The sequence below is a fragment of the Jaculus jaculus genome, chromosome 2, assembly GCF_020740685.1.
Source record: "Jaculus jaculus isolate mJacJac1 chromosome 2, mJacJac1.mat.Y.cur, whole genome shotgun sequence".
In the NCBI taxonomy this organism is placed as follows: Eukaryota; Metazoa; Chordata; class Mammalia; order Rodentia; family Dipodidae; genus Jaculus; species Jaculus jaculus.
The window spans coordinates 173,728,430-173,743,642 of NC_059103.1; the positions used below are offsets into that span (position 1 = coordinate 173,728,430).

Below are 15,213 nucleotides of genomic sequence, written 5' to 3' on the forward strand. Positions count from 1 at the left end.
CGAGGTCCTTAGGCTTCACAGGCAAGCACTTAACCACTAAGCCCTCTCTCTAGCCCTTTTTAAAGTTTTTTTGAGGTAGGGTCTCACTCTAGCCCAGCCTGACCTGAAATTCACTATGTAGTCTCAGGGTGACTTTGAACTCATGGCGATCCTCCTACCTCTGCCTCCTGAGTGCTGGGATTAAAGGCATGTGCCACCATGCCTGGCTAAGAAAGATTTAAATATATATATATTCATTTATTTGCAAGCACAGGGAGATAGAAGAGAGAGAGACAGAATGGGTGCACTAGGGCCTCCAAACTCCAGATGCGTGCGTGTGCCGCTTTGTGCATCTGACTTTATGTGGGTACTGGGGAATCGAACTCAGGTCATTCAGCTTTGCAGACAAGAGTCTTAACCACTGAACCATCTCTCCATCCCAGATTTTTTTTTTTCCCCTAAACCGGAAGAAATGAGGTGTGTGGAGACATGGAAGGAAAATCTTCCACACTACCAACCAACCCTGCACTGAGTGGTAGGGTCTCACTCTAGTCCAAGCTGACCTGGAACTCACTATGGAGTCTCAGGGTGGCCTCAAATTAATGCGATCCTGCTACCTCTGCCTCCTGAGTGCTGGGATTAAAGGCATGCGCCACCACGCCCAGCTTTTTCACCCTTTTCATGAGGGCCTTTTAGTTTTTTTTGTTTTTTTTTTTAGGGGGCGACAGGATCTTATATGGCCCAGGCTAACTTCAAACTTACTATATGATCTGAAAATTACCTTGAACTTCCGCTTGTCCTGCCTCTACCTCTTGATTATAGGCATGTACCACACCATGTACTGTTTGTGTACATGCTAAGTAAATTTATTTATTTTTATCTATCTATCTATCTATCTATCTATCTATCTATCTATCTATCTGTGTATCATCTATCTATTTAGGCTTTGAGGTAGGGTCTCATTCTAGGCCAGGCTGACCTGGAATTCACTATGTAGTTTCAGGCTGGCCTCGAACTCATGGCGATCCTTCTACCTCTGCTTCCCAAGTGCTGGGATTAGAAGCGTGCGTCACCACGCCCGGCAGTATCTTTCTTGACTACTGTCCATTCCATTGACTTTGGCCGGGTGTCTCACTGGAGCTCAGAGCTCAGCAGTCCAGTTGTCTACCTAGCCAGCTAGCCGTGGCGATCCATGCCTCGTCTGTGAGCTGTCACAGCGGCCCGGCGTTTGCACGGGTGCATGGGATCTGAACTTCAGCACGCTCGCTTGTGTGACAAGTGCTCTATCCACGGAGTCATCTCCCCAGCCAGGAGCGAGAAGATATTTCACAGGAAGGGCAAGGGTCACCTGTGCTCTCCCTTGGTGTTTGTCAGCCTTGAAGCAACCAGGCCTGGCTAGACGATGGACTAGAGTCCTCCAGGAAATCATTCCTGAAGACAAGTGATACAAGATAAATACAGGGCACGGTCCACACCAACCCCAAGTAACAACCAAAGGCAAATGAAACTCATAAGATGACAAAGGAAACGACTTCACTGATGTGCATTTATCAGAATATCAAAAAATGAACTGGTGACAGCCCCCTAGTGCTCTTTTATTAAGACACCGAGTAACAAGACCTACTGCAGATCTAATAAAGGGGAGTCATGTGGAGGTTGTGAAGACCACAGTGAAAGTGTGAAATGTGCAGTGGCTGTCATAATGGATCTGTGATTTCTGTTATTAACAAAGTCACAGGTCCTGCCAATGGCATTGTGATTTATTTCCTACTATTATAGTGAAGGGACTATTTGGTTTTGCTTAAAGTTTAGTAAAAATAAAGATGTTAATATTGTTCCTATCTGGGTTCATAGCTTCCCCTGAATTTCTATCCACAGATGCCTGGGGAGGGGGTCGTCTTAAAAACCCCAAATGAGGGCTGGAGAGATGGCTTAGCGGTTAAGCGCTTGAGTGTGAAGCCTAAGGACCCCGGTTCAAAGCTCTATTCCCCAGGACCCATGTTGGCTAGATGCACAAGGGGGCGCACACATCTGGAGTTCATTTGCAGTGGCTAGAGGCCCTGGCATGCCCATTCTCTCTCTATCTGCCTCTCTCCTTCTCTCTCTCCCCCTCTGTCACTCTCAAATAAATAAATAAAAATGAACAAAAAAAATTAAAAACCCAAATAATTATCCTTTTTTTTCTGAGGTAGGGTATCACTCACTGTAGCTCAGGGTAACCTGGAACTCGCTCTTTGGTTCTAGGCTGGCCTTGAACACACAGTGATTCTCTCTCCTCGGCCCCCCAAGTGCTGGGATTAAGGGCATGTGCCACCATACCTGGCTTAGCTGGGTGATTTTTAAACAACAGAAATTTATTTCTCATAGTTCGAGAGGCTAGAGTATTCAGGATCAAGGTTATTGGCAGAGCCAGTGTTTGGTGGCAGCTACCATATCGTGGACTGTTCCTTCTTGCTGCATCCTGGAATGGTGAGAAGAATAATCAAACCCTCACGATCTGTAATTACCACCCTCGGCGTCCCTCTTGCTGGCTCCATCACTTCATATGTTAGGATCCAACAAGTAAATTAGGTGGGTATACAAGCATGTAGACTCCAACAGCCTGCTCCAGGTTCCTTTAAAGGTGGAGGAGGGGAACCAAGGCCAAAGCAGTGGTGCTTTCGGTCTCTTGAGCCCCTGAAAACTACAAGATTGAGAGACCCACTTCCAACCGGCTTTGATCAATTCAAGAATGAATTCTTAGCCAGGCCTGGTGGCGCACACCTTTAATCCCAGCACTCGGGAGGCAGAAGTAGGAGGACCGCTGAGAGTTCGAGGCCACCTTGAGACTCCATAGTGAATTCCAGGTCAGCCTGGGCTAGAGTGAGACCCTACCTTGAAAAACAAACAAAAAAGAGAGAGAAGAATGAACTCTTGAGGCTGTGGACGACTGAATGCTTTCTGAGTGCTTAACTCTTGGCATGAGGGAAAATGAGGAGAAAAGGTTTATTAGCGCAGTAGGACTTGAGAGGCGGATGCTTAGGTCTTTTGGGTCAGTCACTTCTACCTGCCCTGCCTCAGTTTCCTCAGTAGAATATTGGGAATTACATAACTCCGTTAAAGGAAATAAGAGGTGTTGAGAAGGGGTTAATTAAGACAGTTTATGTGTTGAGCTGGAGCGATGACTCGGTGGTTGGTAAATGGTGTTTGCTTGTAAAGCCTGACTGCCTTGGTTTGATTCTCCAGTACTCAGGTAAAGCAAGATTCATAGAGTGGTGCGTGTGTCTGGAATTCATTTGCGGGTCAGGAGACTCTGGTGGACCCATCATCTCCCTTTCTCTCTCTCTCAAGTAAATAAATAAAAATATTTTTCACAAAAATACAGACTGGCCAGGTATGGTGGCACACACCTTTAATCCCAGCACTTGGGAGGCAGAGGTAGGAGGATCACCATGAGTTCGAGGCCACCCTGGGAATACATAGTGAATTCCAGGTCAGCCTGGGCTTGAGAAAGACCCTACCTTATGGGGGGGGGGGAGACAAACTATTTAAAAAAATATTTAGCAAAGCCTGACGCACTGTTTCTCAGGCACATTGAATCCCTTGGCGAACTTGCTTTTAGCTCTTCTTCCTCCTCCTTCTCCTGTTCTCCCTCCTCCTTTTCTCAGTGCTAGGGATCAACCTCAGGGTACTGTACATACATCCTAGGCAAGGTCTGTGCCACTGAGCTTCATTCCCAGCCCTTAGCGTTTGGAACGAGAGTCTTACTACTATCATTCAGGTTGGGCTGAAAGTTGACAACACCCTACCGTCACCACACGGTGTTCTAGGTGGAAGCTAACTTGCTACTCCACACTGTGAGTAACCGGTCCAGAATACTCTACAAATACTGTTACGCCACCCTCTGATTTGGGCATGCGTGCTGCAGATGTGCCTGGAGAGACACAGCTCACCTGGCTCTGGCTGGCTTCTGCTCAGCAGGTCACTCGGGTCTTACAGTTCCATCTCTCCTCTGCCTACAACTGCCAGGCCCTGGTGAAGATTGGCCATAGCCAAGTCAGATAACATTTCTGGCCAAGTCAATACAAACCATCCAATCCCAGGCTGACCTGGCATTCACATCTAGTCTCAGGCTGGCCTCAAGCTCACAGTGATGCTCCTTCCTCTGCTTCCTACCACCACTCCTGGTAAAAAAGAAAAAAAAAATTATATGCAGAAATATTTTACATTTTTGAGGGACAGAGTCTTTTATGTAGCTCTGACTGGCCTGGCATTCACTATGTAGCTCTGGCTACAAACTCAGCAATTTTTGTGTCCCAGTATCTCCAATGTTAGGATTTACAGGAATGTGTCACCACACCTGGCAAATTTTTACATGTTATACTAAGTACCTCAAGGCTTTCCAGAGAGTACATGTTACATCTTTTGGTTTTGTCAGTCAGATAATTCATTCCTGCATAATTCTTTTTTATTTTTTTATTTTTATTTATTTATTACAGTGAGAGAGAGATAGAGAGAGAGAATGGGCACACCAGGGCTTCAAGCCACTGCAAATGAACTCCAGATGCATGTGCCACTATGAGCATCTGGCTTATGTGGGACCTGGAGAATCGAACCTGGGTTCTTAGGCTTCATAGGCATGCGCCTTGACCGCAAAGCCATCTCTCCAGCCCATAATTCTTTTGTAACATCTTTATTTATTTGAGAGGGAATGGAGAACGGGCATTCCAGGGCCTTCCCACTACTACAAACAAACTCCACACAGATAGGTTACATTTTGCATTACATTACATTGTGCATTTGACTTTACGTGGATTCTGGGGAACCGAACCCTGGCTGACAATCTTTGCAAGCACCTTTAACCCCTGAGCAATCTCTCCAGCCCCATTTCTGTAGAGATTTTATAAAAGCACTCCCTTTCCAGTGGCTCTCTTAGGTAGCTCCATATGACTGATTTGTACTACCTAGTCTAAGCTTCTGTCTGTAAATGGTTTATACCAATAAGGAGATAATAGGTCAGCTGAGACCATGGAAGATGAAACTCTCTGGCATTGCTGGTAAGAGTGGCAACTTGTACCACCACTCAGGAAAGTAATCTAGGCCTTCCAGTGCCCTCCTGATTCGATGAGACCAAAAAGAGTTTAGTTATCATCGAAGTGTTTAAGCCTTAGATTGCCATGGTTTAAGTTGGAAAGTAAATCACATCAGACTTCACCAGGGATCCCAATGCAGGAAAATTAAACAGTGTGTGTCCATCACTGGTGCCATGTGGCTTTCAGGAAAACTGAAGCTAAGGGTGCAGAGATGGCTGAGCGGTTAAGGCGCTTGCCTGCAAAGCCTAATAAATTGGGTTCAATTTCTCAGTACCCACATAAAGCCAGATACATAAGGTGGCACATGTGTCTGGAGTTTGTAGTGGCTAGAGGCCCTGGCACCCCCATTCTCTCCCTCTCTCTGTAAAATAAATAAAATATTTTTTAAAAGAAAGAAAAGAAAACCCAAAGATTTTTTCCTTCTCCTTTTGAAATAAAATCATTTAATCTCATGCTTAAAATTTAAAACACATAATGACAATGAAAATCGAAGATATCTTCTATAAAGTCAGATCTGGTGTCCTTATTACCAGGAGAGTCATACGCCTGGGTGGCATGGTGGTCTCTTCTCTGGGAAATGGAAACAGAAAGCAGCAGCCTCACCCACAGGGCAAGGAACTGAACCGGTGGCAGCAAAGGAACCCTTAGCCTAGCTCAGACTACAGAGGGTGTCAGGAATGGTGTATTCTTCAAGAGGTGGGGTCATGGCCTCTCTTGAGATGTGAGGGGTCTAGCCTGAAAGGTAGGCAAGGAGCAGCTATGACAACCCATTTGGCCACGAAGCCCACTACAAGAGGCCTTAGAGTTGCTGGGAGTGGTGGTGTAGTCCTATAATCATAGAAACTTGGGAGGCCAAGATCGGAGGACCAAATGTTCAAGGCCTGCCTGGCTACAGACTGAGTTCAAGGCCACAGACTGAGTTCAAGGCCAATGGTAGCAATTTTGTGAGACCTTACCTCAAAATAAAAAGGTAAAGTGAGCCAGGCATGGTGGTGCACACCTTTAATCCCAGCACTCGGGAGGCAGAGGTAGGAGGATAGCTGTGAGTTCAAGGCTACCCTGAGACTCCATAGTGAATTCCAGGTCAGCCTGGACTAGAGTGAGACCCTACCTCGAACAAACAAACAAACAAAAAGGTACAGTGTTGGGGATGCTGCTCAGTGCCCAGCGCTACATCACGGGGTCCCAGGCACAGTCTCCAGCACCACGAGACAAAACACGGCCTTGGATCTCTGGAACCGGGTATTCTCATTGTGTTGATCACTTTTCACAGCAAGAAAGGTTAATCGGCAACTTTGCTTTTTCACCACGGCCCTTGTTAGTCAGGGGTCCAACACTCATTCTCACAGCATCACACTGGTGCGTTCAGCTCTGAGGTCCAGTCTCTGGCTGTCAGCAGTCCAGGAACACTTCTTTGTTCTTTTCTTTCTTCCTTTCTTTTTCTTTTTAACAACTTCCATGATTGTAAACAATATCCCATGGCAATGCCCTCCTTCTCCCCCCACTTTCCCCTTTGCACCTCCATTCTCCATCATATCCCCTCCCCCTCTCAATCAGTCTCTCTTTTATTTTGATGTCATGATCTTTTCCTCCTTTTACGATGGTCTTGTGTAGGTAGTGTCAGGCACTGTGAGGTCAGGGATATCCAGGCCATTTGGTGTCTGGAGGAGCACGTTGTAAGGAGTCCTACCCTTCCTTTGGCTCTTACATTCTTTCCGCCCCCTCTTCTGCAATGGACCCTGAGCCTTGGAAAGTGTGATTGAGATATTGCAGTGCTGAGCACTCCTCTGTCACTTCTTCTCAGCACCATGGTGCCTCCTGAATCATCCCAAGGTCACTGCCATCAGAAAAAAGAAAGTACTCTACCAAAAGTGAGAGGAGCATTAATATATGGGTATGAACATTAAGAGAAGTGCTTACTGGGCAGTTTGATAAGCATAGTATATACATTTAGCCAGACAGCAGCAGACGTTACCCCCCCTAGGGCTCATGACTACCCCTGTTTTAGGTTTTCAGTATCAGGGATGTATTTCCTCCCATGGAGTGGGCTTCCAGCCCAATTAGAGGGCAGTTGGTTTCCACCATTACAGACGTGCCACTATTGCCCCCATTGGCTCATTTGGTCTGACAGGCAAGATATAAGGCTTGCAGTGTCCATTGTTGTCAACTCTTTTCTTTCTTTCTTTTTTTTTTAACTTTTAAAACAACTTTTTATTGACAGCTTCCATAATTATAGACAATAAATCATGATAATTCCTTCCTCACCCTCACTTTCCGTCTCACAACTCCACTCTCCACCATATCCCCTCACCCTCCCAATTAGTTTCTCTTTTATTCTGATGTCTTCATTTTTTCTTCCTATTATGAGGGTCTTGTGTAGGTAGTGCCAGGCACTGTGAGATCATGGATATCCAGGCCAGTTTATACTGGAGGACTGCATTGTAAGAGTCCTTTCTTTGGCTCTTACATTCTTTCTACCACCACTTCCACAATGCACCATGAATCTTGGAAGGTAAAGGTATGATAGAGATGTCTCAGTGCTAAATTTATTTTTTAGAGACAGAGAGAATAGGCATGCCAGGGGCTCTAGCCACTGCAGATGAACTCCAGATGCATGCACCACCATGTGCAGCTGGCTTACGTGGGACCTGGAGTATTGAACCTGAGTCCTTAGGCTTTGCAGGCAAGTGCCTTAATGGCTAAGCCATCTCTCCAGCCCTCCTCTGTCACTTCTAACAAATACTCTTAGCAATGAAAATCCACACATCTTAAAATGACAACTACGACCCAAATTCCACAACAAGGAGGGTCCCTGCACAGGGGAGTGGTCAGGGCGGAGGTTAACAATGATACCAACTTGACTGTATTCACTGAGTACAAAACTAATTTAAAAAAAATGACAACTCCCGTAACCTATTATTTCAGAGAATATTTCACAAAGGAGAGCATTTGAACAGGTCATTGGAGTGTGTTCCATTAATTTGGGGTTTGGGTCTATAAAGAGAGTCTTCCCATGTTCCTGTGGTTTTGCATTTCTGCACCAAATTGGGTCTGTCAAAAAGCTCAGGTGTTACTGATTTGGGTGGTTTTGAGGTCTAGGATAACTGCCAAGTACCGACAGCATCCCCTGCAATGGTGTTTATTACTGGTCATTTCCTAGTTGCTTGTGTACCTGGAAGAGTGACGATCCAAGAAGATGCCCCGGGTCACTTGGCCGTGGCTTGGTCCAGCGTGGATCTGGGTGATTACTATGTGGCTTTCGTGAAGAGTGACGATGGTCTGGAAGTCCACTGCAATACATCTCTCACCCAGTGCAACTTCTTATCTGAGTGTGGTTTCACGTACTTTATTAGTGTTTTTGCCTATAACAAGGCCAGCCAGAGTCCTTTGGGGGATGTATTCAATTATACCACAGGTAAGTCACGTGAACGCTTATGAAGGGACTTCTAAGTTCACTAAATTCAGCAGCAGAATGAACAACCTGTTTTACTGACTGACAAACCACCTGAGAGTCATTCTAGGGCCAAAAACGGGATAAAAATCTCTTTCTATAAAAAAATATTTTATTTAGCCGGGTGTGGTGGCACACGCCTTTAATCCTAGCACTCGGGAGGCAGAGGTAGGAGGATCGCTGTGAATTCAAGGCCACCCTGAGAATACATAGTGAATTCCAGGCCAGCCTGGGCTAGAGTGAAACCCTACCTCAAAAAAAAAAAAGCGAATAAAAATAATATTTTATTTATTTATTTATTTGAAAGAGAGAGAGAGAGAGAATGGGCAGGCCAGGGCCTCTAGCCACTGCAAACAAACTCCAGACCTATGTGCTACCATGTGCATCTGGGCTTGTGGGTACTGGGGAATCGTAAACCTGAGTCCTCAGGCTTCGAAGGCAAGCACCTTAACCACTAAGCTATCTCTCCAGTCCAAATCTCTGGTCTCAGATTCTTTCCAGAGTAGAATGATTTGGCTTTGGAGACCCAGCGTCATGAGAATAGGCTTAGGAGCCAGGCTTGGTGGCACATGCCTTTAATCCCAGCATTTGGGAAGCAGAGGTAGGAGGATCACCATGAGTTCAAGACCACCCTGAGACCCTGAGACTACATAGTGAATTCCAGGTCAGCCTGGGCTAGAGAAAGACCCTACCTTGGAAAACAAAAAAAAAAAAAAAAAAAAAAAAGACTATAAGGTTTAGGGGGCTGGAGAGATGGCTTAGCAGTTAAGGCATTTGCCTGCAAAGCCAAAGGATTCTGGTTCAATTCTCCAGGACCCATGTAAGCCAGATGCACAAGGGGGCACAAGCATCTGGAGTTCGTTTGCAGTGGCTGGAGGCTCTGGTACACCCATTCTCTCCCTCTCTTTCTATGCCTCTTTCTCTCTCTCAAATAAATAAATAAATAATCTACTAAAAAAAAAAAAAAGAAAGAAAAGAAAAGAATTGATGGAACAAGCCTGGCGTGGTGACACACGCCTTTAATCCCAGCACTCGGGAGGCAGAGGTAGGAGGATCGCCATGAGTTTGAGGCCACCCTGAGACTACATAGTGAATTCCAGGTCAGCCTGGGCTACATCAAGACCCTATCTGGGAAACAACAAACAAAATAAAATTGATGGAATGCAGGTGGGTGAGTACATCTTAGAGAAACTCCAGCCGTTAGGTGTGCGTCACTGGGGTTCTTTTGGACTTCTGAGATCTACTATGATTAGCCACATCCTCCAGCTTTACCTGGTTTAGTGTCTGGGATACTCATGACAGGATCTGAGGACTTCGCTTTGTCAGGAAGGGAGGACAGGCCTTCCAGGTCAACTCTTTTCTTTATCACCTTCACCCACTGCCATGCCTGCTGTCTGAGTTCATAAGCCATCCTTTAGGTTATTTGGGCACAAATAATTGTTAGGATCTGGCAAAACTAGAGAAAGAATAACATTGACTTGGAGGAAGAAGAGTGGAGAGACAGGGAGAAGGGCTGTGGTGGAAAGTGTTGAGAGAAAACAGTGCAACAACCAGTGTGATCAAGGCAATACAAGCTTGCAGTAGGTTACAGCCTCCTGGGGGGCTCTCAAAATCCCCATTTCCGTCACACCCAACACCGATGTAGTCAGTATCCCCGACATCGGATTCAGACATCAGTTTTCAAAGCTCCTGATGAGATGCTGGAAATGGTGGCACGTGCCTGGGATCCCAGCACTGAGGAAGCTGAGGCAAAGAGACGTGTCATGAGTTCAAGACCAGCCTGGGCTATAAAAGATCCTGTTCGGAAAAAAAAAAAAGGAAAAAATAAAAAGCTCCTCAGGATATTCTAGTGTACAGTCCAGAAGAGTCCACTCTACATTCAGGAGCTTTGGTTGATGGTTCCAGTAAAGCCATTAATAGCCAGTATGGTATAAGAGGTCATTTATGTATTATCTTTCTCTCTCTCCAGTTTGCTACCTATAAGGTGAAGGGATTAAGACTGAGAAATTGGCTCTGTGGGCAAAATGCTTGCTGCACAAGCATGAAGACCTGATTTAAGATCACCAGCACCCAGGTTAAAAAAAAAAAATGCTGGGGCTGGGCGTGGCGGCGCACACCTTTAATCCCAGCACTCGGGAGGTTGAGATAGGAGGATCACCAGGAGTTCAAGGCCACCCTAAGAGTACATAGTGATTTCCAGGTCAGCCAGAGCTAGAATGAAACTCTACCTTAAAAAACCCAAAAACAGAAACAAAACAAAACCAAACAAGCTGGGATGGCATTGCTTGCCTGAAATCCCAGTGTGGGGGGGGGGTTGGAGGCAGGGACTTCCTGGAGCTCTCTGGCTGGCTAGTCCAGCAGAAATGCAAGCTCTATTTTCAGTAAGAGACCGGGTCTCAAAGAATAAGGGAAGAATTATAGAGGAAGACTGTTGCAGTCAGGTTCGCATTGCTGGTAGAAATCACCCAACCAAGAGCAGCTTGTGGGAAAAAAAAGAGGTTTATTTTGGCTTACAGGCTTGAGGGGAAGCTCCATGATGAGAGGGAAAATGATAGCATGAGCAGAGGGTGGACATCACCCCCTGGCCAACATAAGGTGGACAACAGGAGCAGGAGGGTGTGCCAGACACTGACATAGGGACACTGGCTATAACACCCATAAGCCCGCCCCCAACAATACACTCCCTCCAGGAGGCGTTAATTCCCAAATCTCCATCAGCTGGGAACCTAGCATTCAGAACACCTAAGTTTATGGGGGACACCTGACTCAAACCACCACAAAGACCCTCGACATCAACTTCTGCCCTCCCCATATGTGCACCTGCACAGTCCAGTCACATACAAGCATGCACACGTCCACACCACATGCATTTACACATCAAACGAACACAGGTGAAAAAGAAGAAGAAAATGCTTTGCAAATGCATTTGTCCCAAAGCAACATGATTTCGACCCAGAGGAGCATTTTCTAGAAATGGTTTTCTAGCTCTCACATTCTAAGGATCCATTCAAATGACAGGTGGAAGTCAAGTTGAAGTCTGAGTTCTGAAGCTGCTTAAAGTATCTGACTTGAGAGTTGCTCTCCAGGTCAGCCTCATGCCACAAATGCATTCTGGAAAAGTCTGGTAAGAGAACCCGAGTCACTCGAGGGCTTTTTCTGACAAGAGTAAGTATCTGTCTCCCTCCATTTCATAAGACTTTGAGAAAAAAACAAAACAAAACAGTGAGTCTGTTGTCTCCCTCCTTCCCTCTCTCTCTCTCTCTCTCTCTCATTGCTAAGTAGCTAAGGAATTAGGCAACTGGAGTGGGTGGGTGGGATTGTTGGTGCTTGCTTACCCTCCCTTTCTTTCTCTCTTTCCACATGTAAGGATAATTGCTACCAAGCAGAGACACTGAATATGAATCACATAAAACAAAAGAGAATCATGGTTTTGTAATCAGAAGGGAAGGGGGTTGGTTAGAACTTTGGTTCCCTGTGTGTGTGGTGGGGAACATTTGCTATGCAACTATGAGACCTGAGTTCAGATTCCCAAAGCCCATGCAAGGCTAGATGCAGTCATGAGCATCCATAATCCTAGCTGTGGTGGATTGAATAGATGGCCCCCAATATATTCAGTTTTTTATTGTTTGTAGTTTGCATCTGCAGCCGCCTGGTTGGAGGCAGTATCACTGGGTGGATCTTAAGGTGTGGTGGTGGGTTTCAGATTTCAATCTAAAGATATGCAAAGTGTGCCTAGCTGGAGTTCCTGAAGTGTGCTGTGTGGCTTTTGGCTTGTACTTCTCTCTCTCTGCTTGGTCCTGTGAAGGCAGGCCAGCTTCTTCTGCCATTATGGAACTTCCCCTGGATCTGTAAGCTTCAATAAATATCCCTTCCTCCATAATTATGCCTGGTCTGGAAGTTCATCTCAGCGAACCTGAAGCTGTCTGCTACACTAGCCCCCCATGACCAGGTCAGAAATGGAGACAGAAGAAACCAAAATGCAGACCAGCTGGCCTGGTATACTCAGCAGTGAACAACAAGACCAGACAGCCTGCCTCAAATGAGGTAGAAGGTGAAGAAAAACACCGAAGTGATCCTGTGACCTCCACACACTCATTGTGACATGCTCGTGTCCACACATGCACACACACATACACACACACACACACACACACGAAAGAGCGTCCTACTGAAAAGTGAAACTAAAAGATATTAAAATATATTCTTGTAGGTTCAGCAAACTTAGATTTATAATTAAATGAGTTCCATTGTCAGTAAATATCTTCACTATTCAGTTTCCTACCTTCAGGGAATTGGATAGTAAACACTGGAAAACTACAAATATACATTCATTTATTTCATACGTCCTCATAGATAGCCAAAAAAAAAAAAAAAAGAGAGAGAGAGAGATGTGTGGTATAAAGTAAACAGTAGCTAAATAAAATTGCTGTATCAGGTACTTAAATATAGTTTTATAGACAATGTTGCTATATCCAATACACGGTACCCGGAAAGTGGGTACATTAACCAAGTTTTAAACCAATAACTTACCTCTCCCCAGTCAACCACAGGCCATTTTCATTGGTTCTTAGCCATCTCGGTGGCAGTCAAATGATGGTGTCCTCAGAAAGAAAGGGACTACTAATTTTTCAACGGATCGTAATCACAATCATTTCTATTGAGCCGAGGCTGTGCTCCAAGCTCACCTCAGTATTGCAGCAGCTTTGTGTTGCAACTCAGTTCATGCGCGTTCCCTGCGTTGCCAACTACCTGTTGAAATAACCAGAAGAGTTCTGTAACAGGTCTTCACATGCAGAACGTCTTTCTCCTTAGCCCAGTCTGGGAAAGCATCTCCTTGGACGTGGACAAGAAGATAAGTTTACAGATAGAGGTTCCTGGCCCAAACAGTCGCAGAATCCTGTTGCCGGCTGAGGCTTTTCTGGCCAGGAAGCAAAGAGCGACACAGATCGACTCTTCCCCCACCAGTATGTCCCCAGTCCCATGTTTCAACTCCTCCAGTACTCAGGTGCCTGTCACCTCCAGAGATTCACTCCTTCACTCGTTCATTCACTTGGCAGTGCTAGGGATTAAATCCAAGACCTGTTACATGTTAGGCAATTCTATGCTACTAAGACACATTCCCAGCTGTTATGTTTATTTATTATACGTCTTATTTTGAGGCAGCCTCTCATGTAGCTCAGGATGGCCTTCAATTCCCTGTGTAGTAGAGGATTGCCTTGAACTTCTGATCCTTCTGCCTTGACTTCCCAAGTGCTGGATTTACTGGCACGGGCTACCATGCCCAGTTTATGTGGCGCTGGAGGCCAAACCTAAGGCTTCTTGCATGCTAGACATGCACGTTGCCAACTGAGTCACACCCCCAGTCTCTCCCAGCTTATTTATTTATTTTTATTATTTTATTTTATTTTATTTGGTTTTTGAGGTAGGGTTTCTTTCACTCTAGCTCAGGCTGATCTGGAATTCACTATGTAATCTCAGGGTCACCTTGAACTCATGGCAATTCTCCTGCCTCTGCTTCCCAAGTGCTGGGATTAAAGGCATGCACCACCACCACCCAGCTATTATTTTTGTTTTGTTTTTTATTCATTTATTTGAGAGCGACAGACAGAGAGAGAAAAAGGCAGATAGATAGATAGAGAATGGGCACGCCAGGGCCTCTAGCCACTGCAAAGGAACTCCAGATGCATGCGCCCCTTGTGCATCTGACTAACGTGGGTCCTGGGGAATCGAGCCTCGAACCGGGGTCCTTAGGCTTGACAGGCAAGCGCTTAACTGCCAAGCCATCTCTCCAGTCCTTTTTTTCCCAAGTTGGAATCGTGGCTTTTTCCCTCCTTGATGCTTAAGGGTCATCACCATCCTGAATGACACAGTAATCATCTGGACCAGGAAGTTCATGACCAACCAACCTCTTCAGAGGAAACAAATGGTAATCAATGTCCTTCACCTGGGGAAGGCTAAAGTATCTAAGACAGAAATTCAAGAAAAACTAGCCAAAATGCACCAGACCACACCAGATGTCATCTTTGTATTTGGATTCAGAACCCGTTTTGGCGGGGGCAAGACAACTGGCTTTAGCATGATTTGTGACTCCTGGGGATTATGCAAAGAAAAATGAACCCAAACACAGACCTGCAAGACATGACCTGTATGGGAAGAAAAAGACCTCAAGGAAACAGGGAAAGGAATTCAAGAACAGAATGAAGAAAGTCAGGGGCACTGCCAAGGCCAGTGTCGGGGTGGAAAAAAGACAAAGGAATGGAGGCTCTGCTTTGACTTGATCTACCACAATGCTACACATGTTTAAGGTGACCAATAAACTGTAAAACTCCACAAAAATTATAATTGTGGGTCTGGGGAGATGGCTCAGTGTATGAAGGACTGGAGTTCAGATCCCCAGCACCTAAAAAAATGCTGGATGTGCCTAGCAGCCTGCTTGTAATCCTAGTTCAGAGGTAGGGGATACCCAGAGCAAAACCGCTAGCTAGACTAGGCAAATTGATGAGTCCTGGGTTCAAGTGAGAGATCACACATATGCACCCAGACACACGTGCACCCATATGCATACAACCACACATCTTTACATGCACACCACACATTCATATATACATACACACACATCAAAAACAGAGAAAAAAAGAAAAAAATAATAATTGTTCAAGTTTTTTATTTTTCTAAAAAAAAAACATTTTTCTTTATTTATTTGAGAGAGAG

The 15,213-nt window shown here is 45.3% G+C and overlaps 1 pseudogene; it reads left to right on the forward strand.

Annotated features, from left to right (window-relative positions):
* Positions 1-14,365: 14,365 nt before the first annotated feature.
* Positions 14,366-14,780, forward strand: LOC101602918 (annotated as a pseudogene).
* The last annotated feature ends 433 nt before the right edge of the window (positions 14,781-15,213 follow it).